Raw genomic sequence first — 24801 nt, 5'->3', positions numbered from 1 at the left:
AATTGTGACAACCAAGACCGATGAACAGCCATGAACATTATTTGACATTAGCATCAGTTTTCTCTTTTGGTGGAAAAAAGAGGAGCAGAAAAAAAAAAAACAGAGAAACTAAGAATACAGTGGGACTTGAAATACTTCATCCAGCTGAATAGCCAGCAGATCCTTGTGTGAAAACAGAGTAAGATTTTTGGCCCTCTGCTTTGCCATGTGAAATCAAGTGTTTGCCTGTGATGTGAGGAGTGACTGCTGAAACTAGTGAAGATGGATGAATATCTTTTGTAATGACCAAAGACACTTCCATTATGAGAAGGGGTCTCAAAAATCCCATCATTTTACCTATTTTATGTATAGATTTTTAAGCTTTGGCTAATCATGATAAGTACTATTTGCTCAGCACTTGACTTCTTCAGAATGCTCCTCACAACAATATCTGTGCTATTGCTATAATTATTTGCAACTGATGTATTTAGAAACTGAGGCTCAGAGTGTGTTTAATTTGCCCAAGTTTCTCTCTCTACCATCATTACTCTCTACCCTAAGTTCTCAGCAGGGGGTATCCTCACCCCCACCCCTGGGGGGCCTTTGGTAATATCTGGAGACATTACTGGTTGTCTTAGATAAGAGGGAAAGTGCCATTGGCGTCAAGTGAGTAGAGGCCAGGGATGCTGCTAAACATCCTAGAATGTACAGGATGCCCCCACCTTCCACCATCACAAAGAGTCCTCCATCCCTAAATGACAATAGCACCAAGCTTGAGAAAACATGCTCTACACATTCTTACTTTAAAGTTCCTCTTTGACTTCAACTACGATTGACAACTATCAAATCCATTATTTTTGTTATTTCCCAAACTCCATACTCTGATTACTAATTGCCTAACAGAGGCTTCTACCTGTGGGAATCTTAAACACAACATGACCAGAAGAGATCTCTTCTACCTCCTATATTCTAATTTTGATCATAGGCTCTACCATCTAGGGTTTCTCAAGCTGGAAACATAGTTGCTATTCTTAACCTCCTCCTTCCTGTTCTCGTCCTCACTCACCCAGTCCAATCACTTGACAGGCTTTTCAGATACACCCAAGAAATGTCTCTTCCAATTGACCTCTCCTCTCCTTGTCACTGACACCATTTTAGCGTTGGTCTTCATCATCTCAGGATAAACTCCTGCTGCCTTAGCTTGATAAACCAGCCAGGCACTGTTCTTAGTACCCATGAGATATTATCGTCATTCCTATTTTAAAGCTGAGGAAATAAAATGAGTAGATACTAAGTGGCTAGTCAATGAAGGAACCTGGGATTGAACCCAACCCAGACTCTGTGCTGTCAACAACTACACTCTGCTACCTCTGCATTCATCATCTAAGACTCAATTATCATCTCTTCCTATTGGAATCTGCTCCAATTATTCTGAAGAGCTCTTCACTCTTGGAACTTTCTAGAGCTCTTCACATTTCTGTGCCATTGAAAATAACATTTCAAAAAAAAAAAGTAAAAAGAGGAAAATTATGTATCTACCAGCTGGAACACCCTTCCTTCTGGCTAGCTCCTACTCTTCCTCTAAGATCCAGCTTATATAAGAGCTATTCAAGGGCAGGAATCATGTCTTATTTATTATTTTTAATCTCTAGCACGGTATCTGTTTTATAATAGGTATCCAAATACTTAAAAAATATAAGAAAATGACTATTTCTCTTTCTGCTACTTCCAAAGCAAAGTTACTTTGCAAATATTTTCCTGTGAAAGTAACTCTATCAATATCCCCTTCCTACTCCAAGGCAACTGATCAGAAGTTAATGCTTACATATGAGTATATAAAAAGGTGAGCTTCTTTAAAATATATTGACTATATGAATTCAATATGTACATTGTATTGACTACACTAATTCAAAGAGGTGGCATCAGCAGTGTTCTGAAGAACATTGAATATTTCTAAGGTTTGTTTATGGCCCCAAATTTCTGCTTCAATCTGAAAATAAATCTCTTCTCTTTGTCCTAGTCAAGCAATAACTTATTATAACAGAGTGATTTATTTCAAATAATTTATAATTTATAGTGTAAAAAAACTCAAAAGATGTTTACATTGGAAAGTTTACCCCAAGTTCATGTTATTTTAACAATTTCCCTCTTCTTCCCGCCTGTCCCCCAATACCACGTGTACTTGAAGTAAAGATACAATATGGTGCAAGGATTTAAGGTCATGCTAATTTCTCTTTCCATCATGACTACCATAGGCATATGAGAAGACAAATATTTCCTGGCAAGCATCATGTTTGCCATCAGCAAAAGAGGAGAATATAAAAAATCCTTTTGAAAGACCATAAAGTCTTTATGCTTAGAAACAAAATCTGTTTGGCCCCTACTCCATTATTTCTCCCAAACCAATAGCAATTGGAAGACAAGGAGAAAAGCTGAAGATACAAAAACAAACTAACAAACAAACAAACAAACAAACAAAACGCTTAGAACTAGGGGGAAAAGATGTGAGCACCAATAAGACTGGGCCCCAGACATGATTATACTGAGGACAAAGCATTGTTCTGAGGCTGGGAGTGTTAAAATGATTGCTGAGATATGATCCTTGCTCCTCAGAAGATGAGAAAAAGTGCAATAAAGCCATTCTTTCTTGTAGGTTTTCAGTAACATGAGGGTCAAATCCTGTATTTTTTTGTTTACATGACATTTTCTATCTTTGTTCTCGCCAATTAGGATAACTGTTCAGGATGAACACATTTTGATGTGGTAGTTCCAGTAGCCTGTCCTCAGAGGATCTTAGCTTTGTCTCTGAAAACTCATGAATTTCAGGTGAAATGGTATTCATTAGTAGTCTTTCTGAAGGCACCTAAGGTATGGATAAATTAGTCCCAAACACAGTAGTTTCATGTGCAAAAACTGCGAACAGAATCTGCACCTACCAGGGAAGTGAAAAGACCTCCTCCTTTTGTTATCTACATACCCAATCATTCCCACGGTGATGCCAGCTCTATTTGATGATGCATTTCCTTTAGATCATTTCCTTTGGCTTTGTGGAAAATCAGGAAGTAAATGTTCTCCTTTTGGGCATAAAACTCCATCCTAAAGAATAGCTGAAATGGTCATGGTGGCTGATCTTGGCTTCTTGTATTAGTCAGGGCTTCTTGTGTTAGCATGTCTTTCATGGTTATTCTTCCTGCCTGGAATACTTCCTCATTCCACCTTTCTACTGCTCACTTCATCTAGTTCACTATTTCTTCAATCTCAATTTAAAATTACTCCATTTCCTCAGCCTAACAGACTAGGTTAGAGGTTTTGGATAGAACACTCATTCTTAACCCCAGCTGCATATTAGAACTACCTGGAGGCGTTTCTGAAAACTACTGGATCAGTTAAACCTAGGCTGAGTATGGACATCCGTACTTTAAAAAAAAAATATCTCCAGGTGATGTTAAAGTGTAGCCAGTGTTGAGAAGCTCTGTTTTAGAGCTTAGGTCACTGCACATCTCCACAGCAGTTCTGAGCGACTTGTAAATATTGGTTCACCATCTCTCTTTATCACTACACCATATAATAAAGTGGGGAATTTTGTTCACCAGGAAATCTCTGTATGAGAGACGGAATTCATTTTTCAGGTGTGTGTTCCCCTCCCTAGGAGCAAGAGAGAGAAGTTGTTGGGTGTGTGGCGGGTGCTGCACGGATCTTCTGGGAGCTCCTCTCTAATCAAAAGTACAGACTGGTTCATTCTTAAGCTTAGTTTTGGTTGCTAACCTGTGCTTGTTTGAAAGTGACTCTATTGAAGAGATTGGGCCACATGGATATTAAGTGAATAAATGAATGAATGAATGAGTAAGTGACTGAGGGAGAAATCGAGAAATATATATATTTTTAAACATCTGATTCAACCTCTAATTTTGACATATAGTCTCTCATCATAAGACTATTTTTAACAGTTTTTTCATTCCTTGCAAGCAGTGGCATATATAATTGTCAACTGAAATTTTCCACTTGGAAGTTTAAAAGATGTTTCAGATTTAGAGTCCAAAACTGAGCTTCTGATCTTCTCCCTTTCCAAACCTGCTCCTACCAGAGGTTTCCCCACCTCAGCTGCGTACACTACAGACTTTGGAGCCATCCTTAACTTACACTCTCTCTCCTTCTTTCTCTCCCTCTTTCTCTCTCTCTCTCTCCTCTCTAATCTAGCTGCTGATGGTAATGAAGGTCAGCTCCACGTCTAAACACTTCTGGCCACCTTCATTGCCTTAAGCCTGCTTTAAGTCCCTATCATCCTCTGAACTGTAGTATTGTAACAGCCTTGCCATTAGTCTTTCTGCTCCTGCCCTCTTCAGTCAATTCTCAGCCTTGCAGCCAGAGTGATTCTATTCCATGTAAGTCAGATCATGTCATTCCTCCACTCAGGAGGAAAACCCTCAGAGGCCCCCTTTTTCATCTGTAGAAAGAAAGCACTTTCAAAAGCTTTTATACTTTATTTTTTGCATAAACTGGTTCTTCATAATTTTTATGTCCTCATCTACGACAGGCTCCCCCTTAATTCCTGATGTCCTGACCTAGCCACACTGCTCTCCTTTTTGATCCTTGAATGTAGTCATGCTTCTGCCTCAGGGCCTTTGCACTTGCTGTTTTCACTGCCTGGATACTTTATCTCAAATGTCCACACAACTCACTTCATCACCTCTCCTGGGGATTTACTTAACTGTCACCTTCTCGTGCAGGCCTACTCTGACAACCCTACTTAGAATGGCAATGTCCTCAACACTCCCTATCCCTTGTTCCTGCTATATTTCCTCCATAGTACTTCCACCATACTATATATTTTATTTATGTGTTGTGTTTATTTTCTACTTCCCTCAGTTAGAATATTTGATCAATGAGGGAAGGGATTTTTACTTTTTTTTTTTTTTTTTTGCTGCCATATCCCCAGTGCTTAGAAAAGAGTCTGGTGTTTAGACAGTTCTCAGAAATATTTAATTAGATTAATGAAATGAGGAATAGCAGGTTCTTTTTTTGCATGAAAATACAAAGGTAAAGAGCATTATATGCTTTCCCTCCCTCATCCCTCACCCTCATTCCCTTCTCAGCTTACATTTGCTGCTTATTTCTTAAACCTGGTATTTCTTGGAAGTGGCATGACTAGGGACCATACTCCATTTCAGTCTGCGAGCTGGAAGTGCACCTAGTATTGCAGGACATTGCATTTCACTAATGGCAAGTCCACTCCAACCTCTTTTCTGTGTCTTGAGAGTATTTGTATGGTTGGCATTCTTAGTGCATGTTAAAATTTCCCTGTTTGAGAAGTCATAACTGAGGTTCAGTATTCTGAAAGTCCGTAACAAATACCCAACTAAAATCTATCTGGCTTTTTCTGAGTATTTGAAAATTATTGCTATCCACTCAGTGAAGCACTGTGATCATCATGTAGGTACACGGCTCTCAAAGACATAACTCTCTAAAATGCAATATTTTTTAATATCCTGATTTGCTTCTTGTCTGGATAACCCATTGACAGGCTCCACAGGATGAAGAAAACAGATACTAGCTGGAATGGTCTGAGTAAGACCCTGAAGGAATTGAACATAGGATGAATATGTTTTGAAGGACAGTCGGGGCTGGTCAGAAGCTCAGAGTGTAAAGCAAGCCTTGTGGAGTACCCAGGTGGTAGGTGGCATTAGATGCCTAGCCACACACGTTCTGAATGTCATGGGACACATCATGTGCAAAGAACTTCACAACTGACTTAGGCAACCTCTTCACTGAGGAAACTGAGGCCCTCAAAAGGGGGAAGCAATGGGGCAACCGGACAGGCACTGACTTGAAAGAGCTTCTGAGTTTTACTTAGGGCCAACTGGCCCAGTGTAGAGATGACATGCCCCCTAAGGGAAAGCAGAGTCAACAGATGGGGTTGTGGGGGGAACCACAGAAGTCTGGTAGGCAAACAGCTTCAGGGAAAGAAACCCCAGAGAGCTCTGAGTAAGCCTTCCCCAAGTGGAGCTGTCAGCCATGGCCCCAGGCTGCAGTTCCCCCTCGAAGGCTGAGAGTAAGGATACCAGCAATTCTGGCTGGGAAAGTTGAGACTCTTTAGGTGAAACAGTAAGTGGGGTGGAAACACTCCCAAAGTCAGAGCTGTCTGTTGTTACTGTTCCCGCTGCAGCTGTTCCAGACAGTGGTACTAATGGCCTAGTGTGGGTGTGTTCTTTTCTGACACTGACGATAATGGCCCTCTTTTTAAATATTTTGGACTTCATCATCGCTCCTGCATATTAGTATCCTTGAATCTTCTATTTTGGGTGACCGCCAGCCAGCAACAAGCCCTCCCATTTCTGCACAATTCCCTTGTGGCTTGGGTTGAAATCCAACATAGCAGAGGCAGGGGAGGAGACTTGCTTCACAAGAGCTAATTTTCTGTCCTTGCAGCTCCTTTCAGCCCTCCCCTCTGGGCCTGCCTCTCCACTGCTCCAGCCTCCTGATCCGGTACCCTGCTGTGTCTTGGGATCTCTGCCCACACTGTGGCCTCATGGAAGAGGAAAGGTCAAGGATTTATTAATACAGTGTCTCCAAAGGTCCAGGTCTTCTCGTCTCATCATTCCCCTTTGCAGCCCAATGACTTTCAAGATCCCAAATTGTCAAGAAGCTTCTTTGGGAAGACAAATCCTGTGCAAGGCCAGGATCAGCACACAGAAGTGTGGCATTCTCAGGATGCTCTTTAATAACATGAAACAATCTGAGCTGGATTTGCTATAGCTCTTCCCACATTATCCTCATCTTCAAAGGTCTCAAGTCAAAGCAACTCAGCAATGAAGGAGAAATGCTCGTAGTAGGCTTCAGAACCACACACTAACATCTCTTCTGACCTATTACGGCAGATTCCAAGGGAAACCCGAAAAGAACTAACAGTGAAGGGTTAGGTTTTTAATGAAATATGAAAGTACCTGAGATAATATGTCAAAGAAGAAAGCTGAAAGTCAATTTAGAGAAGTTCTTTAAGTCCATGAAAGGGATTAACCAAGAGTTAGCGACAAAGTAAAAAGAAAATGGTTGTATTAGTAAAATGATCAAATGTGAAAGGACATGTTTATTTAGAGAAGTTTCTGGGAAAGACTACTGGATTTCTATCTTTGGTGATAATACTGAAACATAGATTGAAAGCAATACCAGAATAGGTAGCAATCTTGAAAAAGAAGAGCAAAGTTGGAGGACTCACATTTCCCAACATAACAATTTACTTCAAGGCTACAGTAATCAAGACATTGTAGTACTGGCATAAGGACAGACTTACAAATCAATGGAACAGAACTGAGAATCCAGAAATAAACCATTATATTTATACAACAATTTGTTTATCCATCCATCTGTTCATGGACATTTGGGTTGTTTCTGGTTTCTGGCTATTACAAATAAGGCTACTATGAACATCTATATACAAGTCTGTATGGACATGTGCTCTCATTTATCATAAATACCTTATCATATAGTAAGTATATGTTTAAGTTTTTTTGCATTTTTCTTACCGTGGTAAAAATATACAACATGAAATCTACCATCTTAACCATTTTTAAGTGTACAGTTCAGTAGCATTAAGTATATTTACATTGATATAAAACATTTCTTCAGAATTTTTCATCTTGCCAATCTGACACTGTATATCCATTAAGCAACAACTCCCTTTCCCCTCCCCACAGCCCTTGATAACCATCATTCTATTTTCTGTTTCTATGAATTTGACTACTTTAGATACTTCATATTAGTGAAATCACATAGTATTTATCTTTCTGTGACTGGCTTATTTCACGTAGCATTACGTGCTCAAGTTTCATTCATCTTTTAGTATGTGACAGAATTTTCCTTCCTTTTTAAGGCTAAATATTCCATTGTATGTATATACCACACTTTGTTTATCTGTTCACCTACCCACGGATATTTGGGTTGCTTCTACCTTTTGGCTAGTATGAACAGTGCTTCTATGAACATGGGTGTGCAAGTATCTCTCTCTCGTGGGTGTGCAAGCTCTTAAAGAACCTGCCAAACTATTGCCTAAAGTGGTTATACCTAATTATATTATGACCAGTAGGGTATGAAAGTTTCAGTTCATCTACATCCTCGTCAATATCTGGTATGGCAGTCTAATTAATTTCAGCTGTTCTTATAGATGTGGAGTGATAGCTCACTGTGGCTTTAATTTGCACTTTCCTAATGACTAATAATGTTGAGCGCTTTCCATGTGCTTAATGCTATCTTTGTATCTTCTTTGGAAATATTGAGGGCCTTTAGGGGAAACAATGGATGGGGTGGAAAGTCTCCCAAAGTCAGAGCTGCTTGTTGTTACTCTTCCTGCTGCAGCTCTTCTAAACAATGGTACTATACTAAAGCGCTGAATATGGGTGTGTTTTTTCTTGACGTGACTATGACACTTGTCTTTTTCAACATTTTGGACTTTACCATCTATTCAAGTCTTCTGTGCATTTTTGAAATTATGTTGTATATGTTTATATTATTGAGTTTGAGAGTTCTTTATGTTTTTGATACAAATCCTTTATTAGATATATGATTTTAAATATTTCCTTCCAGTTTGTGGTTTGTCTGTTCATTTTCTTTTGTTTCTTTAAAGAGTACAAGTTTTAATTTTTATGAAGTTTAAGTTATCAGTGTTTTCTTTATTGACCATATCTTTGATGTCATATCTAAGAAATCTTTGCCTAATCCAAGGTCACAAATATTTTTCCTGTGTTTTCCTCTAGAAGTTTTGTACTTGTGGAGGTTTTACCTTTAATTCTATGATCCATTTGAATTAACTTTTTTGTATATTGTACAAAATGTGGATCAAAGTTCGTATTTTTTCATGTGGCTATCTAATTAATCCAGCACTTTTTTGTTGTAAGAATTGCCCTTTCTCCACTGAATTGTCTTTGTATCTTTGTTAAAAGTCAGTTGTCCATATGTGAATGGGTCTATTTCTGGATTCTTTATTCTGTCCAATTGGTTTATCTTTACACTGTTGCTGCAATATCTTCATACTGTAGCCTTGTAAATCTCGAAATCATTTAGCATTAGTCTTCCAACTTTGTTCTTTTACAAAGTTGGTTTGTTTGTTCTAGGTCCTTTGCATTTACATGAATTTTAGAATCAACTTATCAATTTCTGTAACAAGTCTACTAGAATTCTGATTAGAATTATGTTGAATCTGTAGATCATTTTAGGGAGAATTGACATCTTAACATTATTGAATCATCTGATGTGTGAATATGAAAAATCTTTCCATTTCTTTTGATCTTAATTTCTCTCAGCAATGTTTTGTAGTTTTTATTGCACAGGTCTTACACTTTGTAAGATTTATCCCTATCATTCTATTCTTTAATAGTATTTTAAAACCATTTAATGATATTTAAAATTTTTCAATTTCCAATTATTCATTGCTAATCTGGTCTTGTTTTTAACTTTTAGATTTCTCATTAGATGCTTTTGTCACCTCTTTTATTACTTACATGGGTAAACAGCTCAAAAGTGTTTATTTATTTTGAGAAGTTTATTGGCCAAATCCTACTCATGCAGGTCTGGGAAAAGAAAAATTCACCACGAGGTTTTTTTCACTACCTTCTTATAGGCAGAATCCCTTCCCTGTGTCTTTGGATAATAAGAACACTTCTTTGCAATTCTTTTCTGGAGCTTCCTGATTTTCTGTTGCTGCAAACAAAACCCACAGGGACTGAGCTCCTGGCACAAATGCTACCAGTTTTCTAATCACTCGGCTTTGGCTGCTGAAGGTCACAGAGCTTCCTGGCAGGAAGTGGGGCACAGACGGCAGGTGGCCCTGCCAGAGCAGCTGAAAAAGAACTCTATTCATGGCAGATTGTATATCACCAACACGCTGTGACAGCACTGCATACCTGCCAGCCTCAGGGCGGGCTGATTAGGGTAATTTAGGTTCTGTCTTCAAGCAGAATCGTTAGAGCTGTCATCAGCATCCATGATGCTGAAATAAAGAATCGTGTCCAAGGAATGGCAGAAAAGACCCAAATGGGTGCCCCTGCAGGCGTGGAAGGCTAAGAGACCATGGTTTCATTTCAAACCCAGGACAACCTGATTCAGGAATACTGAGTAAGGACATGCAATTATGTTCAGTGGAGTTCACGATGCTTTGAAGACATATAGGGCTAATATACAGACAAGAGCACTGGGGTGATCTTAGGAGTCCTACAGGTAAGTTTTAAGAAAATGGTCCTTTTTTCCCCAAAAGCATCTGAATGACAGGCTGTTTAAGAGTAGAACATGTTGAGATTTAATTACTAATGAGCTTGGCATGGTGTCTGCCCAGAAAAGGCCCCAGAGGCTTTGTAGAAAGTTTCACAGAGGGCATCACTGACTTTTGTAAAACATTATACTCAGGACTAGAATCTTTATTTTAAGTAGAATTGGTGATGTTCGTTAGTATGATCTCTGGAGCATCAGAAAGGCACTCCATGCTCCCAATCCACTGTCCTTGTTTGTGCTTGAAATTTTATGAATTCCTTTGTTCCTTTTACCTACCGAGGTGCTGATACTTTTGGTAGGAAGATAAGTCATTAAGTCTCATCAGTCATTTAAACGCCAGTGTGAATGAATTTATCAGAAAGCTTTTTTTTTTTTGGCCCTTGGAGAGTATAGCATAAGAGAAATGAAGGCGCCAGAAGTCTGACTAATGACACTACTTCAGATTTCACATAGGGTCAGCTCTGTGGAAGCCACATAGAAGTATCAGTGGACACTGTCAAGAAAGTAAAAAGACAATCCACAGAATGGGAAAAAACATTTGTAAATCATGTATCTGATAAGGACGCAGTATCTGGAATAGAACTCTTATAATTCAACAACAAAAGAACAAAAACTCAATTAAACAATGGGCAAATGACTTGAATAGACATTGCCCCAAAGAAGACTGAATATGCAAATGGTCAATAAGCACTGAAAAAAAAATGCTTAACATTGTTAATCATTAGGGGAATTCAAATCAGAAGCACAATAAGATAACACTTCACCATGATTAGAATGGCTATAATTTAAAAAATAGAAATTAACAAAGTGTTGGTGAGAGTATAGAGAAATTAGAAGGCGTTGCTGGTAAGGCTATAGAAGAGTGCAGCTGCTACAGAAAACAGTTTGGAGGTTCCTCAGAAAGTTAGCATAGAAGTATCATGTGACTCAGCAATTCTACTCCTAGGTATATACACAAAATAATTGAAAACAGATGTTCAAACAAAAACTTGTACATGTATGTGCATAGCAGCACTATTCACAATCGCCAAAAAGTCTAAATAGCCCAAATGTCCATCAACTGAAGAAGGGATAGATAAAATGTGGCATATCCATAAAGTACAATATTATACAGCCATAAAGACAATGAAGTACCAATACATGTTACATCATGGATGTACCTTAAAAACATTATGGTAAGTGAAAATAGCCAGACACAAAGGTCACACATTGTATGACTTCATTTGGGTGAAATATCTAGAATAGGCAAGTCCACAAAGACAGAAAGCGGATTAGGATTAGCGGTTACACAGCCTGGGGTGAAGGGGGAATGGGGAGTGCCTGTTAAGGGGCTTGAGGTTTCCTTGTGGAGGGATGAAAATGTTCTGGAACTAGACAGTGGATGGTTGTACAATGTTATGAATATACTAAAGGTCACAAACTGTATACTTTCAGATGATTAAAATAGTAAATTTTATGTATATGAATTCTACCTTAAAAAAAAGAAAGTCACACAAAAACTCCATGCATCATTTGGCTAATGGTAGGCAAATCCAATCTTTACAAGTTCATGGAGAGACAATTTTGTCTTATGGGTGATGTCTAGAGAACATGTCACCAGTCCAGTTTCTGCAAAGCCTAGTTAGGCAACAGAGCTACTAAAGTGTTAACTCTTTTTATTCTTCCTGCTATACTGTCAGGCTGCGACATAAGAATTCAAACCAGAGTGAAGGAAGATGGGCAAAAGAAACAGATTTTCAGCACAAGAAACATAAAAGCTATGAAGCTGAATCAAGTCCCTGGCCACTGCAATTTGTCATAGTTGAAGGAAGTGCCAGGAACCAGACCTCCATACAGGACAAGCAGAGAGGGCCTTGTTGTCTACCCCTGAAAGAAATGCTTTCCCTCCTGTTATCTCCAATTCTGAGTCCTGGGGCTTTAACACATACATATACCCACTTAAACAGAAATCAAGGCAGCTATATACATATATGTTGTAATCTGAAAAGTTATTTGAAGTTGTCCAGATATTAGAAAGATTCAGTGGTTGATTTCCCCCTCACTCTCCTTTTGGTTGAGAATTTTTTTTTTAATTGGAAAAAGCAAAATGAAATTCAGTACTGCTGAATCAGAGAGAAAGTTCATTGCAAGGGCTTTGCCTAATTTGGTGATGTAGCTTAGTGGTTCCATAATTTAATCTCTACTGATAAACCACAGTTAAAGGCACTGTATAAAAGTTTTTTTTTTCTTTTTTCTCTATGAAAACCCATCTGGCTGGACCACGATGAGTCAAGGGTCAAGCATGGGATTGGTAGTTGTGTGGGTCACTCAGTTTCTCTTTTCATGGCCTCAACAGGCAGCCATCTTGAAAATAGCCTCAGGTGAGTTTACCATCAAGGCTGGAAAAAAATTTAGATCTTGATGATGAACCAATAACTGTCATCTTTATATGTTAAGAAAAACATACATCTCCGGAAGTAATTGTTCAGTACTCTATATATTTGTTGTAAATGAATGATTCTGGTTATAAAAAAGGCATGGAGGATTTTGCAAGTTCTTCGTCAGGGATAAAATTATTTTTCCCCCAAATCAGCCTGGTATCTTAGTTCATTTCTGGTATAAAGACATTCTGAATAACAACAGGACCAATGTACAGCTGAGATTACAAACTGAATCTGATGGAAGCTGAAAAAAAAGTGGCATGCATACCTTGGTCATTCATGTTGGGAAGATTTCTCCCCAGATCATTACATTACAGCCTAAAGAACAATTAAAAAATATCCTGGCTTCATGAAAAAAGGAAGAATAAGATTCTTATTAGGTTATTAGGTATATCACCTAAATTTACAAATAAAGTTAAAATGTATCTCATGACATAAGTTAAAAAATACTTTTAAGTCTTCTCTCTAGGATCACCCTTAACCAGGTGACATCTGGTTATTCAGGGTATTACAGTAACACAAAATCAACTTTCAGAAATCACTAAGGCATTTCACTATTTGCCCGCTAGATTTGCTGAGTCTTGCTCTTTTTGGAATCCATGAGCCTGCAATCTTCAGGGACAAAGGTCCCTTTGCTGGAAGGGAAGTCTGGATGGGAAACTGTGTGGCCCTTGGTTCTCCTAATGTTGGCTTCCATTAAAGCTGTGACAAGTTGTTTTAGTGGATGGTTCTGGTTACGCAGTCACTTGTATCCTAGTTTTTATTTGTTTTATTTTTTTATCAAATACTCTCTTCCTTCTCAATTCTGTAATTTTTGACATTTGCAAAAATAAAAAATCCAGCATGGTTGCAAATTCTTTCCATAAATGGGAATGAAGTTTGTCAAATGAGTTCTAAGCCAGGAAACTTAGCAAAAAGGCTCCTGGATATCCCCTGTACACAGTCCCCATGGCATCAAACATGAAGAATTTGAGGCCGTGTCTTCCTCTCAGAGAGGGGTGGGTCTAGTCAGTAGACAAGGCAAATTCTTCTGGTCTTTCCAAAACTTTTCACAGAAAATGCACACAGAACAATAACTCATCATGAAATTGAATTTATATGTAAGTCTGTATACAATTAAATCTCAAAATAAATTTCTTAAAATCACATTTGTTTGCTTATTATTAATGGATCCTAGGAAAACATTTGCATTTTTCTTTAAGCCACAAATACTCTAACTTAAAAATGCACTTTCAAAGCAAAACAAATAAAACAAAACAAACATTTAAAGAGTCATGAGTGATAATTTTCAGAGAGGACTAGATATTGAGGCCATAAGGACAGCAACACATTGTTAATGAGTTGTCTCTCCCACTGTCTTCCCATTCTAGTCAGGACTACAGAAGTGTCTTACTATCCTTGGGTGTTTGCTGAATGTATGTCAGTGTCCCGAAGTACAGAAAACGGTAGGCACTGAGTGATGCTAAGGGTATCTAAAGTGTTTCTTAGGTGGGAATACTTCTGCTATTTGGGAGGATTTGAGAATATAATGGTTCTAAAAATGCAAACACAACTCCAGAGAATTTTTAGAGTCAACTTTCTAAATGGGGGGAGGGGTGCAGTACTCATAATAAGCACTGCTGGAAAAATACTATTAGTTAGTAAAGATGATCTTGGATATTCTCACTGCCTATTGCTGGAAGTTCCTTGGCATTCACTGTCCTAAAGATCACTCTACTCCCTTCAAAGCCTGATTTCAGGAAAGGATCTGGCAAGTTAATTCTGAGTTTCATTAATTCAAAGAGTTCACTGAGATACATTAATCTGTTCTTCAGTTGACAGAAAATATGCTGTATTAATTATATTGTATACTGGTTAAATATACTAGCTCTGTTTTACTTTTCAATGGTAATTAATGTCTTAACCCAAGGTAATATATTTTTAATTGTAGAATTAAAGATACCAATTAAAGCATAGAAAGAGGTAATTTTGTAGAGGAAGAAATATTTTCTAGTAGAATTAGACTGTTGACTTTACTTTTTTATATAAATTCCTATTTTTAAAATTTTTTATTTGAAAATTTTGGGGGCGGAGGTAATTAGATTTATTTATTTATTTTTAGAGAAGGATTGGACCCAGGACCTCATGCATGCTAATAAGCAAGCGAGCTACCACTTGAGCTATACCCACCCCTAACTTTACCTATTTTTATTTAAGGCCTGGTAATTGATCATCCAGTAGTATTTTGGCCTTCCTGCATATTAAGAATAGCTAGTACAAACAAAGCAAGTGGATGCCTGTAATCCAAATAGGCAACCCTAGCGGACCCAGGAATTTTACCCTGCAAATCTCTCAGCAGCTTGCTCAGGACTCAGGCTAAACTAGGTACTCAAATACCAATATACATTTCCAAAGAGGCAAAGTTTAACTGCTTTGTCTTTATTGAAATAAAAATAGCCATTATACATTCATAGAACTAAACAGATTCTTTCTGATAGTTAATATAAGTTCTATACTTTTACAATAATTCTTGGTCTGTATTATCATTAACATTTCTATTAAATAATTACCTAATAGAGATTGTTTATACTTTTTAGAATGTGTTTATGGATAACATTCTCCATATTTCTCCTTTCCCATTTCTTTCTAAATTGGTTCTAACTTAGCAACTTAATATCCTGTCAATATGTGTTTATTTCATTTTAAGATGTGCCCAGGAATGTGTGTGTTAGAAAACAGACTGGCTTTTTGAATACTGAGAACTGGCCCCATTTCTGCAAATTTTCCCTTTCAGTGCCTTGCACATTAGCTGTGTTGTAGACTCACAAGCTGCCTGACGTATACAAGCCTGATCTCCTTGTTTTGTTTTAGATTCAAAATTCCCAACAGGAAAGTAACCACTACAGGACCCAATCTCAGAGGCTTGTTTACTTTGCTTTATAAATTCCTAACCTTTTCCTGATGTAGAAAGTATGCAAGGCTCAGGTTAGGTCAACAACAGAGTCAAGGTTAACTGTGGGAGAGTAACATGGGAAAGAACTCAACTAGTCCAAACATTAAAACATCAATAGGCAACTTAGACCAACTTTAACATTAGCCATCACCTCAGTACATGTGCATGTAATATGTTTTGTTAATAGACTCTCAGACTCTTAATATCTGCTTTTTCTTTTTGCCTCAGAGTGGGGATTTCATTTCATTGCTCTTAAAGCACTGTGTCTTCTGCTGGGATAATTCTGTTCTTGGCCTCTGGAAGAGCTCATAAGTTTATATCTCCTGAATTATAGAGCACAACAGTTAACAAAATAGTTTCCTATTCCCTTGGGAAGCCCAGGTAGGAATGGCTACTTACTGAAGTGATTAAGTATAGAACTTTTGCTTTAGGCACAGAGCAGCAGTGGACTCATAAACTTTTCCTTTACATTTGGAATTTTGTTTATTTTGGCTCTATTAATTCACACATATGAGAAAAATGCAGTCCCAAGGTTATGTCACCAAGGTTAACTACGGAAGACAGACAGGGGCAAGCTTTCAGGGCCACAGCATCTCTTGGCCATATATCCATCTGACAGAGCCACTCTGCTATTCCAAGTCTACCCATGTGCTTGAATGAAGAATACCTTCACACTTGGGATAGAGTCTTGTAAAAACATGCTTGGCCTCACTTCCACACATGATTTATTGTTCAGGGCTTGTCAGGTTAACTTAATCTCAGAGGATTTCAGAGGATTCCAGGGCTTCCAAAGTGGGAAAAAATTTATTATAACCAAATAATTTTGGGAACTTTGGGGCTGAACAAAAAAGTAAATAATTTTCATTATTAAAGAGTCAATAATAAATATGCTAGCATCCACTGTGTTTCTTCAAGAGTGGAAGATCATTTTCCAAAGATATTTGACCTTGGAAGACTTTTCTTTATTCAGAATATCTCTAAAAATTTCATGTTTTGCAAGGAATCAAACCATAGTCAAATTTTAACTGAAAGCTTGTTTCAGTCATTGACATTCACTCTAGCACAAATCAGAACCTTGATTTTGCTGACTCGGCTGAATTCTATCAGCAGTGTCACTTTGGACCAGATCCATAGCCAGTTCCACTATCCTATCATGGAAAGACTGTCATCAGTCTACAAGATAAGGTATGCACATATGCCGTTCAACATCTAAAGCTCATTAAGAAACCTTGAAAGACTTATTGTTATTTGATTATTAAGAGCTTCATCAAGTCCCAGAAGAACTGAAAATTCATGGGAGAAAGAGAAGTCTGTGGGAAAGAACAGCAGTTTGGAAAAGTGACAAATTCCTTGAACGATTAAGGGTGCAATTCTTATTCCCTGGCTTCCCCGAAGAGCCTCATGAGAAATTTACCTACATTTTTGTATTGTCTTAGGGGTGCTATTGTGTTACTGCTATGATGTTACAAAGTTCCTTTGCTTATTTAAACAAAAATGATACTTTTATATCTTCAAGGGATGCTAGAAGATGGTCAGTTGATCTTTCCCGGTACAAAGAGCTTCAAAGTAGAAGAGAAGAATTGATATCTCTTGTTTTGACTCTGGTCTGGCAAGACATTTTATTGACAGGACTTAGAGGCTGTTTTCTATTCTGTATCCAAGGACTAGAGGAGAAAAAAGGTAATAGGAGAATGGGACAACTCACCAGTTTAAGACCAGGTCAGGCCAATTCTAGCTATAGGTCCATCCAAATCAGAACTGGGTGACTTTAAGGGCAAAGACATGTATTACTTTAGTTAAATGTATTGACTGAGTCATCTGAATCTTAAGAGATTCTAGAGCTACCTATATCTGAAGTTTAGACCTGGAAGATAGAGATCATTTAGTGCAAACTCCCCTATTAATATTAGACCTTAGGAAGGTTTTGTGAGATGCCCCAGAGTGACTTCAGGCCCAGGAGACAATATCTCGGAGAAGCAATCAACCTGTTTTTCCACTACAGCAATAAACATCTGTTTCTGATAGAGCAGAAACACAGCTCTGCAGATCTCTCATGGGCTTTTACAGTTAGAGAAACCTACATATTTACTAAAAATCATTTTTATTTAAAAATCAGAGAATAACTTGATGAAGGAAAAATATGGAAAGATACAAAAGGTAGCTTTTGTCAGAGATGCAAACCAGACAGGGGAAAGCTTGAGGCAATACACTAATCTGTACACAGAGAAGACAGCTCTCTGCTGAGAGTAGACAGATTTCTCAAACAAGTGCCTCTCAGACACCTGGGTCAGAATGATGTGCCAGTCCAGAGCAATCTGTTTAAGTAACCATCTACTTCTTTTGAGACTTCTGCTTCTGGTAAGGATGTTGAAGGATGCTACTGGTAAGGGTGTTGAAGGATGCTAAAGTCTATCACCCCTTTAATAACAACAGAATAATCCAGTCAAAATAAAAATGATAATTTTTTACAGAGCAGGTTAAGAGAGATGAATACAGTGAAGCCTTGATGAACTTTTTTTTAACATTTTTTATTGATTTATAATCAATTTACAATGTTGTGTCAAATTCCAGTGTTCAGCACAATTTTTCAGTCATTCATGGACATATACACACTCATTGTCACATTTTTTTTCTCTGTGATTTATCATAACATTTTGTGTATATTTCCCTGTGCTATACAGTGTAATCTTGTTTATCTATTCTACAATTTTGAAATCCCAGTCTATCCCTTCCCACCCTCTACCCCCCCACCCTCTACCCCCCCACCCTCTACCCCCCTAGTAACAACAAGTCTGTATTCTCTGTCCATGAGTCTATTTCTGTCCTGTATTTATGCTTTGTTTTTGTTTGTTTGTTTGTTTGTTTTTGTTTTTGTTTTTTAGGTTCCACATATGAGCGATCTCATATGGTATTTTTCTTTCTCTTTCTGGCTTACTTCACTTAGAATGACATTCTCTAGGAGCATCCATGTTGCTGCAAATGGCATTATGTTGTCGGTTTTTAAGGCTGAGTGGTATTCCATTGTATAAATATACCAGTTTCCATGTTGTGGCTATTGTAAATAGTGCTGCTATGAACATTGGGGTGCAGGTGTCATCCTGAAGTAGATTTCCTTCTGGATACAAGCCCAGGAGTGAGATTCCTGGGTCATATGGTAAGTCTATTCCTAGTCTTTTGAGGAATCTCCACACTGTTTTCCATAGTGGCTGCACCAAACTGCATTCCCACCAACAGTGTAGGAGGGTTCCCCTTTCTCCACAACCTCTCCAGCATTTGTCATTTGTGGATTTTTGAATGACGGCCATTCTGACTGGTGTGAGGTGATACCTCATTGTAGTTTTGATTTGCATTTCTCTGATAATTAGTGATATTGAACATTTTTTCATGTGCTTTTTGATCATTTCTATGTCTTCCTTGGAGAATTGCTTGTTTAGGTCTTCTGCCCATTTTTGGATTGGGTTGTTTTTTGATGAACTTGATTTCAAGAGAAATAGGCTTCTCATAGGTGATCAGGGAGCCGTGATAGCTTCCACACTGTGGGCATGTACATGTTATGGGTACAGGCAGAATCTGGGTACAGATGGAGAGATGTTTTCAAGGATGGAGGGAAGCTTTGTAGGACAATGTGGTCTGGCTAGAAGACCAGAGTCTGGAAGGGCCCCAAATACACAGACAGAGCATTTTGTCTAACAATTCTCCTCCTGAGACTCCCTCAACATAAGATTTCCTGAGAAAAAGAGCAGTTGGAGGAATGATTGGTAAGCAGAGGGAAATTATATAACTCTGCACATTCTGGAGCCCTGTAAGAATTTAATCCAAAGGCAGACTAAAAAAATGTGAAACTTCAGCCAGTCCTCATCCAGCTCAACTACTGATAAGGTCAAATAGTCAGCAGATGAGGTATGATAGGTTGGGCTAAACACAGGTGAACTCAGTGTAGTTAAAGCTGTGCTCCAGCACAACCACAACAAGAAGAATTTAATTACTAACTCCTCCCTCTGGTTACCACCAGAGAGGAAATTCTTGTACTCTTTGAGGAAAAAAAAAACTAAGTTATACTTAGGTACCCACTGTACATTCAAATACAGTATCTAAAAAGTCAATTTTAAAATTATATGCAAAAAAGCAAAATTATAACCCAAATTTAAGAAAAAAGTTATTAGGAACAGATTTGCAGATGACAGTTTTTGGAATAAGCAGACAATGACTTTAAAACAACTATTGTAAATATTTTCAATCATTTACTGAAAAAGGTGATAATGTTGGGTAAAGAGATTAAAACTCTATAGAAATAGAAATAAAATAAGAAAGAACTAAATGTAATTCTAGAGCCAAAACCCTATAATCTCTGACAGTTAACAATCACTAGATGAAATTAGCACTAAATGGGACACCACTCAAGAAGGGATCAGTAAACTTAAAATAATTTGAACTAAAAATGAAAGAGGAAACACTTGGAAAAGAGAATGTCAGTAACCTGTGGAATAACATCAAGAGATCTAATGCACCATGACTGGAGTCCCAGCAAAACTGGAGACAAAGAATTGAATAGAAAAAATATTTGAAGAAATAATGGCTGAAAAAAATTTTAAATTTGAAAAAAATCAACCTAAAGATCCAAGAATCGAGTCCAAGAAACTCAACCACTCTCTAATGAAATGATGCAAAGAAAACTACCCCCATCCATAACATAGTTAAACTGCTGAAAACCAAAATAAAGAGAATATTTAGAAAATATTCAGAAAAAAAAAAGGTATTTCATACGGGGCAATAGCAATATAAATGAAAGTTAAGTTCTCATTACAAACAATGCAACTCAGAATACAATGAAATAATACCTTTAAAGTGCTGAAAATAAACAAAACAAAACAAAACCCATCAACCCAATATTTAATATCCAGTGAATATATTGACCAAATATAAAGTGAAACTGAAGATATTTTGGGATAAATAAAACCTGAGATAATCTGTCACAGTGCACCTGCACTATTAAAAAATACTAAGGAAAAGTCTTTGGGCTGAAGGAAAATGATAGCAGGTGAAAATTCAGATCTATAGAAAAGAGTGAAAAGTGCCAGAAATGATGATTATGTGGGTAAATATAAATTATGTTTTTTCTCTTTTCTTAATTTGAAAGACAATTAACTGTTTTTGAAAGCAAAAATTTTAAAAATATGGGGTTTATAAAATATAAGGAAGTTAAATATATGGCAACAACAGCATAAAGAATGGGAAGAAATAAACAGAAGCATACTGGTGTAAATTCTTTTATGTAAAGTTGCATAATACTAATCCAAGGCAGACAGGAGACAGATGTTATTTTTCTGTTATATACATAGGGAAGCTGAAGTTCAGAGAGGCTCTTTAACTTGATCAAGGTAATAAAGCAAGTTAGTGGTCAGCCTTAGGCTAGGAACAAGGTCCTCAGACTCTAGACTATTGCTCTTAAAGCAAAGTTGAGATTAGTTAAAAAATACATTGCATGGATGCCTGATGGTTAATCCAAGGCTTTACATAACTGAATGAATATTATTTCTTAGTCTACAAAGTTTTTCTCTACAGTGACTCATTTTATTTATCTAGGATTCCCCTTCTTCCCCTGTGGGTTAGCATAGTATTTATAAAATGTGTAAGGAAAAAGGAAACATGCATGGTTCTTCACAGTTTCTCTTCTGTTTTCAGTTTCTCCCAAAATCTATAGTATTTATAAAATGTGTAAGGAAAAAGGAAACATGCATGGTTCTTCACAGTTTCTCTTCTGTTTTCAGTTTCTCCCAAAATCTATTTACCTTCTCCACTGACTAAGTCTGGCTATCACCTCTTCTGTCAATCAGAAACAAATGAAGAAAAGTAATGTGGGGATAGAGGAGATTAAATGGAGGGTCTTTAGAAGGATGTTCATTCAACCAGATGATATAAAAAGAAATGAATGTCCATTAAGGATAAGTAAATTGTGTCTCCTTGTTTTTCACTGACTGTACTGAGCTCTTCACCTCTTGTTTTGCATCTAGTGTATCTTGACCATGAAGGAGGATTATGTCATCCAGTCTCATCAAGTCAGATTTTAGCATAGAATAGGCTGACCTTCAATAATCATTGGCAAAGAAAAAAACTGAAATTCACACCATCCTGGCTGCTATTTCAGATGCTCTCTACCTGTCAGTCAGCAAACATCATTTCATCCAATAGCCCATTTCTAAAACAAAGAACATGGTAGTGCCATTCTTATCAGTTCTCAGCTTTGCACAGGCCAAGAGGAATCCTTTGAAACCTAGGCTGCAAGGAAAGGCAACTGGGATCTCTAATCCACCCATATCAAATTGCAACCCAACAAAACCAGGGCTTCTAGGGCAGAACAATTGTAAATAGCTGCTCCACAAGCTTGAGGAAAAGGAGCTCCAATTTTGTCTTGGCATACAGTGCACTACCTTTGTGAGTCATTTAGAGGCAAAACAGCCTTACAAACAGATCAGTCCTCCTGGTTGGGCCAACATTAGAATTCTGGTGGTAATGGTGAAGAAGCATTTCAAATGTGTTAATGGACTGTACCCAAGAACTGGCTTTCGGCAACTCCCATGTATGTAGAAGATCATGGGAAAGGACCATACAGTTTCCCTGGTTCAACCTGATTTAAGAATCAGCACATCTTTTAAAAAAGATTTTGATATAGTAGTCAGATTTGTAGAAACAGAAAGTAGAATAGTGGTTGCCAGAGGCTGGGGGAGAGAGAAATGGGAATTATCATGTAATGCCAATGGAGTTTTAATTTGGGAAGATGAAAAAATTTCTAGAGATGAATGGCAGTGATGGTTGCACAAGAATGCAAATGCACTTAATGCCACTGAATTGTACACTTAAAAATGGTTAAAATGGTAAATTTTATGTTATATATATTTTAATAGTTTTTTTAAAAGGAAAAAAAAACCCACTGTGAGTTAATTAGTAGTTGGCCCCAGTTAGCTTGGAGAAATTGATAGGACGTTAATATTTCTAGCATCTGGAAAACCTTGCAGACTTCTCCAGTGCGTCTCCGAGTCTCTCAGCCACTGTAAATATATAGGACTTGGAGGGGAGAAGGTAAGATTGGGAGATAAAGAGTTCCAAAATAAAAACTATATATGATATTAGCATTAACATTCTGTGCCAGGCATCACACTACCATTTTATCTATAGTTTATTCAACTCAGAACTGGGCAGACACTCATTGGGCTGATTTTAGTAAGAATCCTTACACAACACCTGAAGTCCTTGCAATTAACCTGACTAACCTGCTTAGTAGTAGCAGATGTGCGCTGGTGAGATTGAGGGAGAGTCAGGATGGTTGTGGAGCAGGTATTAATAGGTCATTGTAGCTTACTCTCTCAAAATTTGAACCATAAGGATCTTTTGAAAGAAATAAAACTTTTCTCCTACTCCTGAGAATAAATTCATAGATGCTTGTTTGAGAAACACTGACTTAACTGAAGCATTCTTCCATGAACCTGCCCTCCAGTTGAAAATTTCCACTGCAGAAGGAAGTTTTGTCTTTCTAACAGATAAACGCAAAACTTAAAATCATCATTGTAAGAAAAACACCAAACTTAAAAATGTTTAATTTTCTTACAATTGATGGACCCCTTCCCCTCTCAAGAACATGCTCAGGGGTCTACTTCTGTTTGAAAAATACTTTTCTTAGAAAGTTTTGGGAGCCTCTGACAGCTATGATTGATGGGGGAAAAAAGCAGGGAAAAAAATGAAACGTTTTTGTGGTGGTGGTGATTCTCAGCAAAAATATTTTTTAAAGTGAATTTATTTCCTAAAATGGGAAGTAGGGTTAAGGAAACAAATGCATGTCTATATGGAGGGAGAAATACTTTGTAAGCAGATATTTTCAGTAGATAGTAGATGGCTTGATTGGGCACATTCAGGTCTTTTAGAAAATGGTGCCTAGTGAAAATATTCTTCAGCAACAAGACTTGGGGTGTTTCCATTTCAGCACCCTCAGTCTTCTCAGGCAATTTGTTTTGGCGTGACGTGTTGAGAATTTAGAGAAAACTGCCTTGTGAGTATTTACATGAACAGATTAAGTTTTCTCCTTGGACTATACAGCTGCTAGCCATTTATTGCCCGCTTGGTCCAGGGGCAGTATTTTCCCCCCTATCTCTTCTGTGGTTCCTACAATAGAAATAATCATTTTATAAAATGGAAAAGAACCCACTCCCTTTTCATAATCTCAGCTACAGATCTGCTTTTGATTCTGCATGCTTCATTTTGTTCCCTGAAGGATAATTTGGAGATTTGAGTAATTATCCCAAGACTCATAGGAGGCTGTCTTTCGAAGGCGGGCAATTCTGCTGTGGTGGAGTCGGCTGCTGTCAAGCATTAACTTCTTAATAATGAAGCCTTTCAGGCCCTCGGCTATCGCACAAAGATGCACTTGAAGCTAGTGGCTTGGCGGAGTGTAAGCGGACCACTTCTATTCTTTCCTTGGACAAAATAGTCCTCTTGATCTCTGGGTTGGAGCTATTTTTATTTTAGTTCAGTTCTTTTTTTGCTTTTTAACTTGGTAGGCAAGTCTTTCACTTATATTTTGATCCACTGCTTAATCTGTTGCCTTTTTTTTTTCAAAAAGACCTGCAAAAAGACACCCTTTCCAATATCCAGCAACTAGCTCCCGTTTTCAGAATATTTAGAATCCTCCCTTTTTAGAAGAGCAGTGACTCAACTCCTGAACTAAATGTGTATTTGCTCTTCTGATCACAGTACACTTCCTGCTATTAACATGTAATGTTCCTGGCACAGCACTGGGGACACTCACACCTACAATTAACAACCAAATTAAGACGTATCTTTTCTTGGTGAGCCGGATCCACCAGAAATTCAAGAACAGCTGTTGCCCTCCCCTCCTATTTTTACTCTGCTTTTAATGCCCCCTCTCAAGTTCTTAGCAGAGAAATGAACTAGAATTTTGGGGTTTTATTTGAGTAATTAGTGTATTTTAACTGATTCAGCAAATACTTATTGAGTGCTTACTATATTACAGACACCAGGGCTCTTTTATTCACTTGTCACCAGGGGTACTGTACCTAGGACCTATGTATTTGAAACGATTATGAAAATACTAGACCTAATATATTTATATTATAATATATACAGCAATTATACATATACATATATATTGCAATCCTGTAAGCACAAAACAGTTAATAAATCAGTAGTCAATAAGCAACATAT

This window comes from Vicugna pacos, chromosome 3, assembly GCF_048564905.1.
Source record: "Vicugna pacos chromosome 3, VicPac4, whole genome shotgun sequence".
NCBI lineage: Eukaryota > Metazoa > Chordata > Mammalia > Artiodactyla > Camelidae > Vicugna > Vicugna pacos.
Note: the sequence above shows the minus strand (reverse complement) of the source record.